Source organism: Dermacentor silvarum, chromosome 7 (assembly GCF_013339745.2).
Source record: "Dermacentor silvarum isolate Dsil-2018 chromosome 7, BIME_Dsil_1.4, whole genome shotgun sequence".
In the NCBI taxonomy this organism is placed as follows: Eukaryota; Metazoa; Arthropoda; class Arachnida; order Ixodida; family Ixodidae; genus Dermacentor; species Dermacentor silvarum.
This window is the reverse complement of record NC_051160.1, coordinates 83,317,526-83,333,894: the sequence shown is the minus strand read 5'-3', so window position 1 is coordinate 83,333,894 and position 16,369 is coordinate 83,317,526. Positions and strand designations below refer to the sequence as shown.

The following is a 16,369-nucleotide window of genomic DNA, read 5'->3' as shown; positions in this document are numbered from 1 at the left end:
AACTGACTATAATTCGCCTACAAAATTCATACACCTTGGTTTCAACTGTAGTTATTGATTGCGTGCACTGATTTGTGAGCAAATATTGATAAAAAATAATTCTAGTGTGTTTCAGTGTCAAAATTACGGTGTTATTGTAATGTACCATATAATGGAGTACTCTGAGTTGATTCTGAACACTTGTGCCTCTCTATGAAGCACTCTAAGTGACACAAAGCTGCCGCCGCAGCTGGAATTGAACCCGTGGCCTTGAACTGAGGAAACTGCTAACACAGGAAGCAAAAAAAAAAAAAAACAGAAGGCAGTGCAAAGCGTTCTCTATGCCGAGTAGTATTACCTAAAACCATTTCGTCCTGTTATCCTGGATCCCGATCTCTACAACCCGGTCTATACATATTGCACCGTCACTGTATGTCGAAAAGAGCAAGAACGGCTCTTCACAGTGACGTGGCCATGACGGGTTCAGGCAGGCGGCGGTGCCGAACGTAGGTATGGAAGTTTGTTTGGATTCCCATTGAGCCCGAAAAAAAAGAAAATGAGAACACAGATACTTGATCAGTAATGCTGTTCCTAATGACGGAGACCTCAAATTGTGTTTCAGGACAAGGAATTCTACATGACAGACCGATAATCCGCTAATTACATCATGCGTGCTGTAGCTATACGTCCATCAGGCAGGGCACTACTACAATAGTGACAAAAGAGCAGTGGGACATGAGTTACGTGTCCCTCACTAAACTAGGTTATCCATAAGATTGACTACGTAGGGAAAACGAGGAGACAATCAACCACGAAAAAGTGCCGGTTGCAAAAGTTGGCGTAATGAAGCAGTACCGAGAACTTATGGTTGCGAAACGCGAATCTAACTAAGGCCCATACAGGAATGTATTCTATTGCAATTCTTCATTAGATAATTGTTGAGGAATATCTGATGATATCGATTTCTATGTCCGCCTTCATAGGTATGGGTATGTAGCAATCGTATCTGCTGGCATTTCTATATGAGGATGAGTGAAAGGTTTTTTTTCCTTTTTTGCATCGAAAGGCACATACTCCTAACCACGCGTACAATTTGTTTTCCTTTTAAGGAGAAGCAAGCCGCCGGTGAGCTGCCTTCACCAATCCTGTTGAGCTATTTCAAGGATAAGCTGCCCGAATCTCCCATTCTGTTCAACGAGACAAGTGGAGAGCGGTTTCTCACGTTTGTCTACAACCATCCGCACCTCAGCGTCATCCACCTCGAGCTAAAATCTGATGACATTGTCCTCCTCAGACAAGGGTAGTCATTCTAATATTTCTTCACGGTGTTTTTGATATTTTCCGCTGTCAAGGTCCTGTTGCCACGACCGCATACGCATACCAACTCTAGAGCCATTTCTGTATGTGTCCCAGCGTTTCCCGAATGAATTGCTTGGTTCGGTGATAGATGTATCCATAATATTCTACAGCTATCATTTCGTTTGTCTTCCAGTTATATTTTAGCTTATACTGGGAACGAATCATTGTCTTGGCCGAAACTGCTGCGTACTCTTAAATGTGACATGAAAACAGCATATAACTTTACCTCAATTTTCGCCGTCTAGAAAGCTATGGTAATTGTAGAAAGATCTAGCTGCAGATTGCTGCGATGGGTCTTCATCTTGCAATAGACGTAAAAGGGGGAGATATAATTATGATAATGGGGCTGCATGTATATGACCACTGCTGTGTACTATCCGTAGTTCTTTTATTCATACCATTTTTTTTCTTTCTTTAAGTATTTGGTATATTCGTTATGTTTTGGTTCCCATCTGAGTGTTCATATAGGCGAAAGCGCTAAGAATTCCTCCAAGGAAAGGTAGCAAAACTGTTAAAAACTGTATGGCCTGCTTTTTGTTTGCTTGCTCTGTTTGCATTAGGACAAAAGGTCGAATCAACGTGGTTTCAGCTCAAAGTAGTGATGCCGGTTCCTTGGTGCGCGTCGAGGTGACCAATCTGGGCGAATTGGCAACCATCTTCACCGTGCAGGTGACGCAGTGTAGCCACGGTGTCTCCAACAGTGACATTGACTCGGCGCTGGTAACACCACGGCGGTCTCTGCTGCTGCTGACGTCAGTGCACTTTGGTGCTCTTGATATACGCGATGACCTGAAGTGCACGGGTACTTATACTTTCACCACTCTGTAGATACTTATAAAAAGTTTGTAGCACTGATTGTGCTTTATGAGTGCGAAAATTACGCACCGTGATGACTTATGAGGTGCGATTGTATTTATGCAAGAAAGCGCAACAGGTGTGACAAATCCAGAGATATTTTTACTAGGAATGTATTCCTAGTAATTAAATAAATAAATTAATTAATTTCACTTTAAAGACGAATGAAAAGGTCCTCCATAGAGACACACATATGTGCCGGACGAAATTAATTCCTCTAATGTTTTGTTAGATACTCACACACCACGTTTGATGCAAGAATTAGGTATCTTTTCGCGCAGAATCCCACGTGCTTCTCATACACCTATAAAGTTGCGTATTTTCTTGTTTCACGACATAGGTTATTTTGGCTCAACCGCCACTCTGCCTGAAATATAGCTGTCTCTGTAGGAACTGTTACGGCACCGAGATTTGCGAAGCTTCGCTAAGTACGCAAGCTCTACCGCTCCAATCCATTCTATTTAATGTACAAGTGCCACGGCCTTTTGTCAGATGAAAATTTCGTCATCCTTAATGCGCGTAATAAAGAAAAATGTAAATTTGGCATGCAGGAATTGGGAAATATTTTCATCACTCTCATGTTCCAAGAGCGTGTGTATTTTTGTCCCCTATCTTTTTTCATTAACTTGTCTTCTGCATTAGCAGCGCAGTCACTGCATTGTCTGCTGCACTACGCCGGCGCAAGCAAATGCACTTTTGATACGAATATTAACACTTGACCTTCTGAGTGGGAACGCAGACGCTAACGTCACGGGTAATTTATACTGCCGTTCATTGTGCTTAAATATACACCTCTGCACATTTTACACACCGTGTCTGTGAATGTGAACAGTTGTATCACCCTCTATAGAAGAAAAAAAAAACTGTCAGTATTCCTATTGCAGGAAGTCACAGCCACGCTGAATTAATAATTTCCGCCCCATATAGCGCTCAGCTTGGCAACTCATATCAGTCACCCCGAAAGAGATCAACGCTGGCTCATTATTGTTTGTGTGCATAATATTCTATGTTTTATCACAATACTGCATTGTAATAATTTCTAGTGAACAAACACCAACAAGCTTTTCTACCTACCATTCTCGAGTCATAAGGATATGAAATGTACGACGCTTTTGCGTCGATACGGCCTTTTCTCCCAGCGACGTGTGTGCAAGTGACCGAGGTAACAAGTTGTACATTGGGAACCCGTCTCCTTTTCCAATAAGCTATACGAAAAAAAATAATAAACGTGCGCAGGCTAATACTGCGCGAAAAGAACAAGTTGAAAACGAAAGGGCAAATGGCATGGCGTCTGAATTCTCTCGTCGGCTTATAAATTACTTATATTTATGGCGCCGAATACCCCAGAGGGAACGCTTCGTTTCTTCGAACGACTCGAGGGACTTTCTACTCGAGCACTTCCCCTCGCGGGTCGCACGGATCGACACACCGACGAACGCTTCGCTGGGCATCGTCGTGGAAGCCGGACGCCTGCCTACTCACAGTTGAAGAGTTTCACTGCTTGACCGCCTTAAGATCAAGCGGGCAGCTCACAGAACACAGAAACCAAGTTGCTGCAGGAGGCCCAAGCACTGCTCAACTTCTCGAATGCCGACATCGCCAAGCTCATAGGTATACTCGACCATCTAAACTCCAGCAATCTCTAAATTTCAAGTCTGAGTGCCTCTATTTAAGTGCACATTCCCGACAACGAGATTGAAGCAGAATACAGCGCTGCCGCAGATAATGACGATCTGGCCAGGCATGCTGGCCGAATTGAGTTGTCAGATCACCGCACCGGAAAGCGAGCCGTAACCCACAGTTTCTCATCAACCTAATCCGGCAGCAACGAACACTGAAATGTTGTATTCGGGTTTAGCATTGCCTAAGCTCAACATTCCCACTTTTAGAGGAGACATTAACCAATGGTCAGGATTTTGGCAACACTTTGACAAAACTTTCTATCTAAACCGGAGAATATCGCATGCAACCAAGTTCTAGTACTTGCATAATAATCTCGCGGGAGAGGCGGCAACGTTTAGCGACCAAGGAATCCTGTTATGGGGAGGCCGTCCAGCTGCTTAAGGAAAGTTTCGGTGACCGAAAAAAACATCGAACGGCATCACTTGCCAGCCTTAAGAAACCTTCCGTACGTCGTGTCGGGAAGCGATGTAAGAGGTCTCAGGAAGTTGTACGATTCCGCGGAACTGAATATTCGTTGCCTGAATGCATTGAACATACGAGACCTTAATTTTTCGACCATGCTTAAAGAGCCCATGGGATGATGAGCTGCCTGGAGAGATAAAGACCTAGTGGAAAGAAAGGCGCGCAGACGTCATCCAACTCTCTTCTTTGACGATTCCACAATGTGTAAGAGCTGGCCTGGATGCACACATAGAGACTGCTGTGCTTCATATCTTCTCTGATGCCAGCTTAAAAGCCTGCGAAGCTGTCGCTTATATAAAGGCAGTCGACATGCTTGGCATTGGAGTCAAGTTGCTCGTAGAAGCCAAATCGCGAATAGCGCCGATTAAAGCTTTAACACTGCCGAGCCTAGAGCTCAAGGCAGCAGTTGTCGGAGCAAGGCTAATGAAATATATCTGGTCGTCATGGGATTCAATGTTACTGCCCTGTGTGATGTCTGCCCTGTCTGGCTCCATGATCGTATTTTGCTGCATCTTTGGGCAAAACATTAAAATGGGCCAATTTGTCAAAAATAAGGTTACAGAGATAATACGCGCCACTGGCCTGGAGACGTGTTGTTACTGTCCAGATGATCACAATCCATCCGACTTATTTACACGAGGAGTATCTGCAAGAGCGTTGCGGGAAAGCAGTAACTGGTGGAATGGCCCCAAATGGTTACAACAGGGGAGGTCCGAGTGGCCTGAAGAACCAGACACAATTCCTAAACCTGGCCAGGACTTCGAGCTAACGTATAACTAGTGACGCGTTCTTCTTCACGCACAACGTCACGCAGGCACATTAATTGATATCGCAAAGTTCAGCGGTTTGCAAACACTTCTGCGTGTAACAGCTTTGCTCTTTCAATTTGTAAATCGAAGTCGAAAAACGCCAGCAGTGACTGCAAACACGATATCAACACGAGAGTTCATCAACACACAAACGTGTTGGATTTGTCGCGTCTGACGATAGCCTATCCTTGTGGACATACAACGGCTTTTGCATGTAAATTCTGTTCATAAACACTCTGTCTTAAAAGATTATCACACTTTCATCCACGAGAGTAACCTACTTCGACTCGCAGGTCTACTTGAACGATTGGACATTCCATACGAGGAGAAGCATCCCATTATTTTACCAAGACACCACCACTTGACGACGTTGGTAATCACAAGTGCGCACTGCAGAGCATTGCACGGATGTGTTGATAGCACCATGATAAAAGTTTACCAATGTTTCTGGATTATCCGTACTCAACAGGAAACCAAACGAGTGATTTTTGCATGTTTTCTGCGTAAGAGGTATTGCGCAATTTCATCAAAAGTGCCGTAAGCTCCCCTGACACCCGTTCGGCTTGTTTCCTGGATACCATTTCAAGTAGTTCAACTAGGCTTTACAGGACCACTCCATATAAAGCAAGCCGCTCTGCTCTGTCAGCGCCTGCAAAGGATACATTCCGTTTTCACATGTGGCACCATTCGAGCAGCACACCTGGAACTGACAAGCGGGCTCTCCGTGGAAGCCTTCATCCAAGCGTTCCGAAGATTTCTACCTCGCAGAGGTGTGCTGCTGTATGCACCAGCTTCTGGATATGTATGCATATCCACAAGCTGCGCAGGCTCACCGTTACTTGGAATATGGAGCCATAAAAAAGGAAGTGAATCACCAATCAGTAATCAGTAAAGTAGTGTAATCACTTCCTTTTAGATGCTTTCCATATTCCTTGTAACGGTGCGCCTGCGCAGCTTGTGGATATATATACCTGTGGGTGTGGCTTCAATAAATCAGTTGTTAGTTGGCGCCTGTGTTCGTCTTCCTCTCTGTTGTGCCGTCCCGTTGCGGGCCATATCAGGATGGTTCTTATGTAATGATAAATCATTCGGGATTATAATGGGGCCCTGATGTAATGAGAGGCGGCTAGCGTACTTGCCTCACTAGCCGCGGAATAAAGCGTCCGCAATTACCGGAGCAGCTAACAATCTGGAAAGCCACTGATGAGCAAACTGACATTGCATAATAATAATATTAATAAGCATATGCTAACCAAGAAAAACGATCAGTTTCTGTCGATGCACTATGCGCAAATGCGTTAAGTAAACGATTCAGTCGAAATGGTTGATATGCAAATATTCTTTTTCACAGTGGAACTCCACGATTCTGAATACGGCATGATTGCTTCACGGTCTGTGACACTGAGGCCCGGAAAGCAGTGCATCTGCTATCTCTCCTGCCACTGCAGCGTGAGTGCTGTTCGCTTAAAACAGACATATCCAAACACGACTGGCTCGCAGTCTTTGCAGCTTTCGGGGATTCTTCAGAAACTGTAATATACCATTTTTTGCACAATCTTTCTGCTGGCATATCTTATTCAGTTACCTTAGCACACAACTTCAGCTAAGCTTTCGATAACTGATGATGGGTGCTGCGTTATTCATGAATTGTCTTTATTTTAAATTCCCAATGCCCGAAGTCGAAAAGCATTATTGGAAGAGAAGGAATTATTTTACCCATCTGGTACGTGTTAATGCGTTTCACCCCACTGAGAACCAGTGTTTTTGCTTTCGTTATAATCAGAATGATGTCTTCCTGGTGCACAATCACACTGACGATAAATTGCTCATTTGCCGAACACCATAGCTACTGGATTCACCGCGGTCCCTTTATTCTGCTTTACTGACAAGACTAAAACATAACATAGATTACTTTGCATGCTACTGCAGTATTCTTCTTTGCTACGAAAGATGGCAACGCGTGCGTGTTTTGGCATCAGAAAACGAAAACTTTGCATTTGTTATGTACTTCTCGCTTACGCGGTGTCCAAAAGATTATTACATCAAAATGCACTAGCTATTGTGGATCCGTGGTGGTTCAAATATTTTGCATGAGAAATATCTTGGTGATTATCTTCCGAAACAGGATAATTTTTCTTGGTTACGGGCTACATGCCTTTATTCATGTGAATATATTCAGTCAATATTTTACGATAATCGCCAAATTACGCGGACTTAGTTTTGATTCTAGTGACTCCCGCTCAACACGGACAATAAAAATTTTATTAACTAATCCCACACTTTTTATTTTATCCTACGGCAGTTACGGTTATTATTGAGCAGTAGTTTACGAAGCTGTAAAACCTGCTTTTTTTCAAATGCCAGGCAGGTTCCAGAAGTGCCATCTCTATGTAGATAGACTAGGCACTATCCCTTCAAGTTTGACGTGGTCAAATCTGACAGTTGACAGTTGACAAGAACTTTATGGAAAGGTCCTGAGGAAAAAGATTGGGGCAGTCGAAGGCACCCCAATCAAGTTGGTGGCTCTGTCCATGACGTAACCGGGAGCTGGTGGCTCTCGGCGACGTCGCGGGCCCTCTGGACGGTCTGTCGTTGATGCGTGAAGTCCGCGCTTTGCAGTAGGGCGTCCCACTTGGACTTGTCGTGAAGATCAGAGCCCGCGTTAGCCCGGGCGCGGTTCGTGAATTTATGCGCTTGGAAGTGGGCCTGCTTGTTGGGGTTGCAACCCGCTTGATTACCTACTCCTTTAACGTGGGCCGGGAACCAGGCGATGTGGTGACCTGCTGTCTCGTTGTCTGCAGTATTTTGGTGAGATTTGTTTACCAGGCTGGCCGTGTGCTTAGACACTTGGGCTGACGAGAAGGCCCTGACGGCAGTGCGTGAGTCGGAGAAAACAGCCGTAGGGCCTTTGGCAGCGTAAAGGGCCAAAGCTATCGCGATTTCCTCCGCCTCGTTTGCGTGCTTAGTGCAAACGGACGCAGCGCTAATCAGCTTTCCTCGCGCGTCTACGACCGAGATTGCAAACCTGTTTTCGCTGCCGTATTTGGCCGCGTCAACGAAGAGTGCATCTGTCCCGTACGGATTAACTTTTTGAAGGATGCCTTTAGCCCGTGCGATTCTTCGGCCCTCGTTATATACCGGATGAATGTTTCTCGGTACATGATCGACCGTTATACCTTCCTTGGCTTCTTTGGACAAGGGGTATATGTCGAGCGGCGGTTGTATGAATGATATAGCTGCTTCGTTAAGGATTTTGTTACCCGGCTTAGTTAACGGAAGCCTGGAGATCTGTGCAGTGAGATGTGCTTCGATTAATTCGTCGATAGTATTGTGAACACCAAGCTCCAATAGTTTCTCCGTGCTAGCACAGTGTGGGATGCCGAGTAGTCTTTTGATACACGACCTAATGAGCGTGTCGAGTTTCTTCCTTTCTGCTTTGCGCCATTTGAGGAAAGGCGCCGTGTAGGTAACTTGACTGATGAAGAAGGCCTGAAAGACCCTGGTCAAATCTCTTATCATTTTATAAAGATATAGATGAAGACGCAGCATCGTATATGAGTGGATGTCAAGTTCATGCTGCATCCTGTATTTCTGACATAGCGCGATATTATAAAAGCATGTCATGGTTGCTTGTCGTCATCTCCATCGACATGATGGCCTATGTCAAATTAGACACTTTTGTAAAAGCCAGATGTTACAACAACGTTGTGTAACTTTCGCGTAGTTTGCACAAGTTTTCATCTGAGCTCGTATCCGTGATTAACGTGTTATATAATCGCTTCCTACTTACTCTGGGCAGGATTAAAGGCGATGTGCAAGTTTATGTATAAAAGATCTCTGCAGGATACAATGTTTTGTCAAAATGTACTTTTCAAAATGTTTACACGAGAAAAAGCGAGAGATGGTGCCAGGAAGAATAAATAGTTTTCTTTATCCAATCTCGCATATTTTTTTCTTTATTTGCGCTACCTTTTTAGTTTAGAATTGATCTGAGCATCCACTCCGTTTTTTACATGTCGATTAAGTGTGGAAATGAGAGCCTATCCTGCCACCTGATCACCGAGCTGGACGCCCTCAAGGCGGGCATCTACAAGAGCCGCGCGGTGCGCTCTAGCGACGACAGGCGCCGTTATGACGTTGTCAGACAGTTCCTCATTGGTTGCCTCGTGACGAAACTTGCTGCCGGTAAGCATTACTCTCGTGTTTGGTTCCATGCTGCGCAGGCACTACTTGACTCCAGCACGATATGAAAATGTCGCTCATAAAAAACCTGACAGAAAAACAGTGCAACTGTTGGAATTACTTATAATCAGGCAAAACGTTTTTCGTTACATTTCTAAGTATCTTTTTCAATTTTAGCGTAGGAGGGGGAAACAGAACTTTCTTGCAGAAATTGGACGTCTAACCGCAGCGCTGAACTTATCATGCGGTAGTCATAGACGTTAACTCCCGGCTTACTCACGCGTGTAGTGTCAGCACGAAACACCCAGATACAGCGGAAGAGGTTGCGATTGCGCTTGCGCTTACCGACCCCTTATGCGAGGTAGTTCTTAGCGACTCACAATCCGCAGTTCGTAACCACGCGCGGGGGCGCATCGCCTCCGAAGCTCTTCAGATCCTAAGGAAAGCTGGTCGACAGCACTTCGATAGCACCGCGATTTTGTGGTTCCCAGCGCACGTCGCCACCCCCACCGACGAGGGCCCCCCTAACTTGAATGAGGTGGCACTGAGTTCTCTTCGAGTTCGGACCTCCTGGTGCGAAACACGCGAGAACGCTTAGTAAGCTATAATGATATCACCAAGCACTACCAGTTAGGCAGGAGGATATTGCCCCCACCTCACCCCAAACTGAAACGTTGCCAGGCAGTCGTCTGGCGACAACTGCAGACACACACCTTCCTCAGTCCGGTGCGATTGCAGCACATTTTCCCCACGCAATACCCGAGTGCTATTTGCAAGTTATGTCAGGCAACAAGAGCGACACTCTCACACATGTTGTGGGAGTGTCCTGTTATAGCAGCGAAAATGGCAGTAGCTCTTGCGTCGAAGTGGGCCGCCGCTCTGCGCAGCTCCAACCTCAAGACACAAGAGTGGGCAGTCCAGCGGGCCCGGGAGGCGGCGACGAGGCAAGGCCTCGAAGTCCCCTCATGGGAGACCTGATCCCGGGTCATTAAACTTCGCCGGATTAGAATAAAGTTGTTTCCATCCATCCATCATGCCAAGTGAAAAATTTTACTGTTTTTTGAGTAGCTGTTATGTAGACAACGGGTTTAAAAGCTTCTTTGCTTCATTCTCTGCTTGTTTTGGGTATAACATAGGGTTATGCATTACGTTCGGCGGTCGTAATCTGACCTACACGTGAACTACACAAGTTAGGCGTAATAGCGTCTAGTGTTGCTAATCAATTTGCGCTACCGTGAAAAGTTATCCATCGAAATTGATATGTGGAATTTGCATATTCAAGTTTAAATCATATCGCATGTCTTTTTTTTCCTTTTAGAGCGCTGCGCCGGTTGATTAAAACACATCAATTTCAGAAACGTAGGAGTACAGTTGTGATTTACTAGTAGTGTACAGCACGTCTTCATTTGGAAACGCTCGAGGCACTTCGTAGAACAGTAACCGAAATGTTGGCGATATGTTTTCTTTTGTTCTATTCCACATTTTGTTGCTTGCTTATTGGAAAAAAAGTCATCTCATATACAAAAGGTGCTTTGAGTACCATTGATTGACGTCTATTATGCGACAGACCTGCTTTCACTGCGATATTCCATGTACCGCAGGGTTTCTGAAGGCCTGTCTCGGGTGCCTGGGCTGTGAACGAGTTGGTCAGTGCGGTCTGCACGCCTTTATATACGGCAAAGGTCGCCTCAAGCACTACTACGAGCCCGAAATTAGGAAGTATACTGTAGCAGCACGACAGAGAAGGCTACCCTATTCATCCAAAAACGTAAGTGTACCATCATTCTTTCGGCTACTGGAACTGAAAGAACTTAAAAAGAACAAGAAATTTAAAAATATATGCAAACAGTCGACGAAGTAAAATTAAAAAAGCTTTGCAGGAACCTATAAGCGCCTGGAACTGTACCCTCTGAGTTACGGTGACATATTAGTTCGTTGGGACTTGCAACGCTTGAGCTGCAGTATTTCGAACTTGTTCATGAATTATCTTTGATAAAAATTATGCCTGGCTCTGCTACCGCAAACACCAGAGACCAGCGGAACTGGGGAAAGCCTAGTAATGTGGTGGCAAATCACACAGTTAGTTTCCCGGTGCTCAGGATTTCTTTGCGATGTTCTGCGTAATATCGCGATAAATTCACGGGGAACGTTGGCAAGCCTCCGAATCTTCATTTATTCGCCTACGCGGACTCTGAGCTTCCCTAAACTAAACTCAGGATGTTCTCTTCTGCGACGCTTGGTTTCAGTTTCCCTAGCTCTCGCTTCAGTTTTTCGGAAGCAACTACTGTCCAGTTCTCTGGTCGAAACCTGCCAAGCCGCCGCCAGAGGCATCGGCTGCAGTCACAGACACCAGGCGCGTTCGGCGCGAACGCGTGGAAACGGGATCGGCATCGGCAGCAGCTCAACGCATCCCACTACCGCATGTCTCACTCCTCCTCTCCACCTTGCATCCGCTATGCTGCGCGATGCTATGTTTATACTCTGCTTTCACTCTCACTCAGCTCTCTCTCCCAGCTCGGCAAAGCTATCGCACAGCTGGTATGGGGTTATGGCGTTTTGTCTTTACGCCACGAAATTTCCCGACCAACGAGAGGCATACAGCTTCGCTGTCAAAAAAATTGCGAAATTGTCGACGGTTCTACCTGTACTAGCCTAGTTCTACTGCGAGAATTTACCGGCGAGGTATTTTGTAAGCGTCACACACAAAAAAATACGGCTGTGTAAAGCGAAAAAATAAATGCGTGAAATTGTTTGATGCGACTGTATTTTTAGGTAAAAAATATTTGCGGCGCTCGAGGTCTTACTCGCCGAGCTGAGCAAGGAGTGACTTCCATTGGTCAGGAAGTTTCAGACTTTCTACCCCGAGATATATGCCAGCGATATATATGCAAGCTATGCAAGTCTGCTAGAGCCGCCCTTCAACACATGTTTTATGGATGTAAAAATCTATCAAGAAAAAATGGCAGTCTCCCCAGAAAATCTACGGGTGTGGTGGTCGGCCACGCTGCTCAGCTCAGAACTCCAAGACCAACCTTGGGCCGTCCAGCGAGCCGTGGATGCCATGCGGGAGAAACAGCTCCCAGTGGCCATCTAGGATGTCCCAGGCCCGGGCCTCCCAATCACCGGATTTCAAATAAAGTTATGTCACTCACTCACTCAAAGAGGAAATGGCCACAGAGAGAAATTAAAGAACACTAAAGAAGAACAATAAATGTACATAAAAGGACAAAGTATTCTTTCAATGCTGTACTTTGTTACCATTGGTGTTATATATAAGTTTCTGAAACTGAAAATGAAGGTCAAAGTGCAATTTCTCGAATTTAACACTGAAATTGCAGCGCTGGTACTCAATGTGGTAATCAGTAGTACTCAATTTTTTCAAGCATCTTGTGTCATTGGTTTTTGGAAAAGCTTTCACTCAATCTTTACCAGTAAAATTACTGTGCCAGAGCAGATTCCTGTTAAAATTAATGACGTCAAGCCTAGCTTTTACGCGAACTTCAAGGCGCAGTCATGGCCTTCTGGCGTTCTCGCGCCTTTTGTGGTTAAACCAACCATAGCGGCAATAGTGAGTCTTTTGGTATAGTAGCAGGCTGATGTAGTAGTACAGCTCAAAAATATTTTCTCTTTGGTGTTTTCTTGAAGCAATGAACAATTTTTAGTACAATTCTACAGTGGAAACTTGGTCTCTTCCTTATCGCCATGAGTGCTTCGCATATGCTGGACACCACAACGGTGATAAAGTGATAGGTTTGTGTATTTTCTCAATCATAAATGCTGGTATCCTTTCCGCAAAGTGCACATCTGAGGATTTGAAGTCAACGGAACATTTTCCTAGGCAGCATGGGTAACAAAAGAACGCCGGTGACATCACGTAGCCCTATTAGTTATTGTTTAGTGGGTTCGCAGTTTGCACCGTTTTCCACAAAACACGTCACCTAAATATACTATTTCTTTCGCCGCAATTAGCTATTCGAGCCTCGTGTTTCATGGTAGCTTATCTGTGTGACGCCAAAAACTGCTTTCGTGATTTTGACACGGTAACTTTGACCGCAGTATTTTCCGTGGTTTTAATCAGAAAATGATGGTACCGCAGGAAGCTACGTACGAGAGTGATCAGCTACAAGGCCGAATTCCTGCTCAACGTCGTCTTCTTCATCATCTGGCCTGTGCTGTTGTGCAGGAAAAGCGTCGATAGGGGTGCACCTTCGAAATATCAGTACCATCTTCTTGACAGCAGCAGCATTAGTTCTGATGTGAGTCCATGATTGGCAGCCATTTAGTTTATTTGTAAAACTGGAACAACGGACCAAGGATGAACAAGAGAGGGACACAGACGCTGACTTCCAGCTAAGGTATTTATTAAAAAGTGCAGGCATACATTACAAGTTGTACACCTCATTCCTAATAAAATTGCGTATTGCCTAGTTCCAAAACAAAGCATAAGAAAAAAAAACAATAATCTCTTCTTTAGGGAACAAGGATATAATTAGGGAAGTACGCCAATTTCTGTACATCTAAGATTTGCCAGTTCCTTCTCAGTCAAGGTAAACGTAAATTTACACATGCGTAACCGCGGCCTCAGGTGTCAACCTTGTAAAACTTACATCAACGCTTTATCACCTTACGTCATCCCTTGTTCTTCTATTTGTTTATTTATTTATTTTACTGCAGTACCCTTACGCATGAGAGAAAAATGGTAACGAAATGCAAAACATTAAAGTGAAAAAGCACCGCATGGAACAACATAATTATATAACAAAAGGTATAGATGTCAATGTGACAAATGGGATACATATACGAAATTGCGCCTATAAATTACACGTCACTACTCCATGCAGTAGTTTGTTCTCCATAACAATTATATCATTGGTCGAGAAGGTTTCTTTTTGCTTCTGTTTTGCAACCAATTGGCTGTGCGGCAGTTGTTTGAGAATCACGTGTACATGTAATTGTACATGTAAAAGTAAGTGTGCGTATATATATATATATATATATATATATATATATATATTGCAAAGGGGTGTATATAACAGTCCAGCAGGTTGCGTCATGTATAAGCAAGCAGTGAAGCGACGCCAAGCAGGAACAGCTGGACGCCCTAGCGGTTCAAACACGCGCAAAGCACAGGCGCTCCGGCTGGCTCATTGGCCACACTACGGGCATTGAATCGCCGAATTTGGAAACATTGTCCGTGCCCTCTTCTTGTTCATTACTATATAAATATACATATATGGCATTCATATTACATCATCTCAGTTGGACGTCAATGTTTTAACTGGTCTCGGCCAATGAAGCGCTGTGTCTCCAACGAATTGCGAACTCCCCAGGACGTACATTGCTTTCAGCTTGTATCAGATTTTCAATAATTCAGACAGCACCACTGCTCTCACGGTTTAATACTAAAGGCACATCGACTGGTTGGAGCTGTAATGGCAGGAATGCCGAGGTAGCTTTGACAGCGCGCTTGGAATGTTTATGCCATGAAAGGCAACAATGTTTAAAAATGCGTACCTTTAAAAATAAGACCAGTGAGTGCGAATTGACATTACCATATCTTCTACTATAACATGCGTGCGCGAGTATTAATCCATAGGCAATTATTCAGCTCCTTATGTCTGATTGAAACTGCTGCACGTAAATATTATATTTATGGCGAGGAAAAAAATAATTTCGTAGATGGCTACGCAGTCACAAAAAATATTGCTGGCCTACAATTCAACAGTTAGTCTGGAACGAAGGCGTTAAAAACTTTGAATTTGACGAACCAGAAAAGTTTTCCAGACCAATTTGGAAGATTATAGTGGATGTTTTTGCTGTAATTGAATGGGAAGTAACGACATTTCTGCTGTTTGACAGTATAACCAGTGGATAGTGAGATCTGCTGTTACAAAGCGTCAGTGACCGGCGTATGTGTGCGGTTTAACGTTTTATGGAGATGCTTTGGTTATGAGGAAGAAACAAAAAGAAATTTTTTTCTTTCTGAGTTTCGGTGTTCAAAAGGAATTTATTGGCACAAATATGGTCATCATTGTACAACACAGAGGAAGCGTGAATTTTTTTTATTGCAACAGAAATACAGGGCGACGGGTCATAAGTCTGAGGTGAAAACCGATTTAGATTAGTCTTACACTGGAAGTGTCGAGGAAATGCAACGCACACCTTCCTGTCATATCTGACCAGGACTGTCTGCACAAGTTACACGCGAAGCCAAGGGGGACATGTTGCGACGCTCACTTTCGGTGTTCTATCTTGTGTGTGTTGCCCACGCGCAACAAAAACATTGTTGAAAGTGCTTCCACAACATGTTGTAAGACGCACATTGTCGATAGTGTATTGGAGATATCCACAAAATATAAAAATTTAGTTCAGAAATGTTTGTGCGTGGTCTTTAAAAGATCAGTGATGCAGCTTCGGTTACTAAACTTGATAGGAATTTGAACTGGCACTTCTTACCAATGGTACATTTTTTCATCGATTTCGTGTACAAGAAGAAGTCGTAACACGCGTTAGTAGCTGGTCTGAAGCACTGTTCATTATGAATAGGGAAATACTGCAGTCAATAGATTTATTGCTGTGCCTAACCTTCTGTAATGTCAGTTTTCTTCTGTCAATTTCAGGATAAGTCGGATGGCATCACAAGACCCACAAGCGAAGTCATCGTGCCAATAAAATTATCCAGCGTGAGAAGAACACGCTCGCATACTTAGGACAAAAAAGAACTGCAGCCTTTAGTATTGCTTTCTTTCTTTTTTGTACTTGTAAGGCGCTAAACTACTTAACATAATCTTCAAGATCAGGGCCCTAGTGTTTCAATATCATCAGCATCAGCCTATATTTACGTCCACTGCAGGACGAAGGCCTCTCCCTGCGATCTCCAATTACTCCTGTCTTGGCCAAGCTGACTCCAACTTATAGTTGTTTTTCTTCTTTGGTTAGTGTAAAACGTGGTGCCCAAACTGAAAACAAAGAAAATTTTCTCAGAAATTTTGAGCACAGCATCATATTTCTTTGATCCATTTTGCGCGTAAGCTTCTTTG

The 16,369-nt window shown here is 44.1% G+C and overlaps 1 pseudogene; it reads left to right on the top strand.

Moving 5' to 3' along the window:
- The first annotated feature begins 1,157 nt into the window (after window positions 1-1,157).
- Window positions 1,158-16,039, top strand: LOC119458998 (uncharacterized; annotated as a pseudogene).
- The last annotated feature ends 330 nt before the right edge of the window (window positions 16,040-16,369 follow it).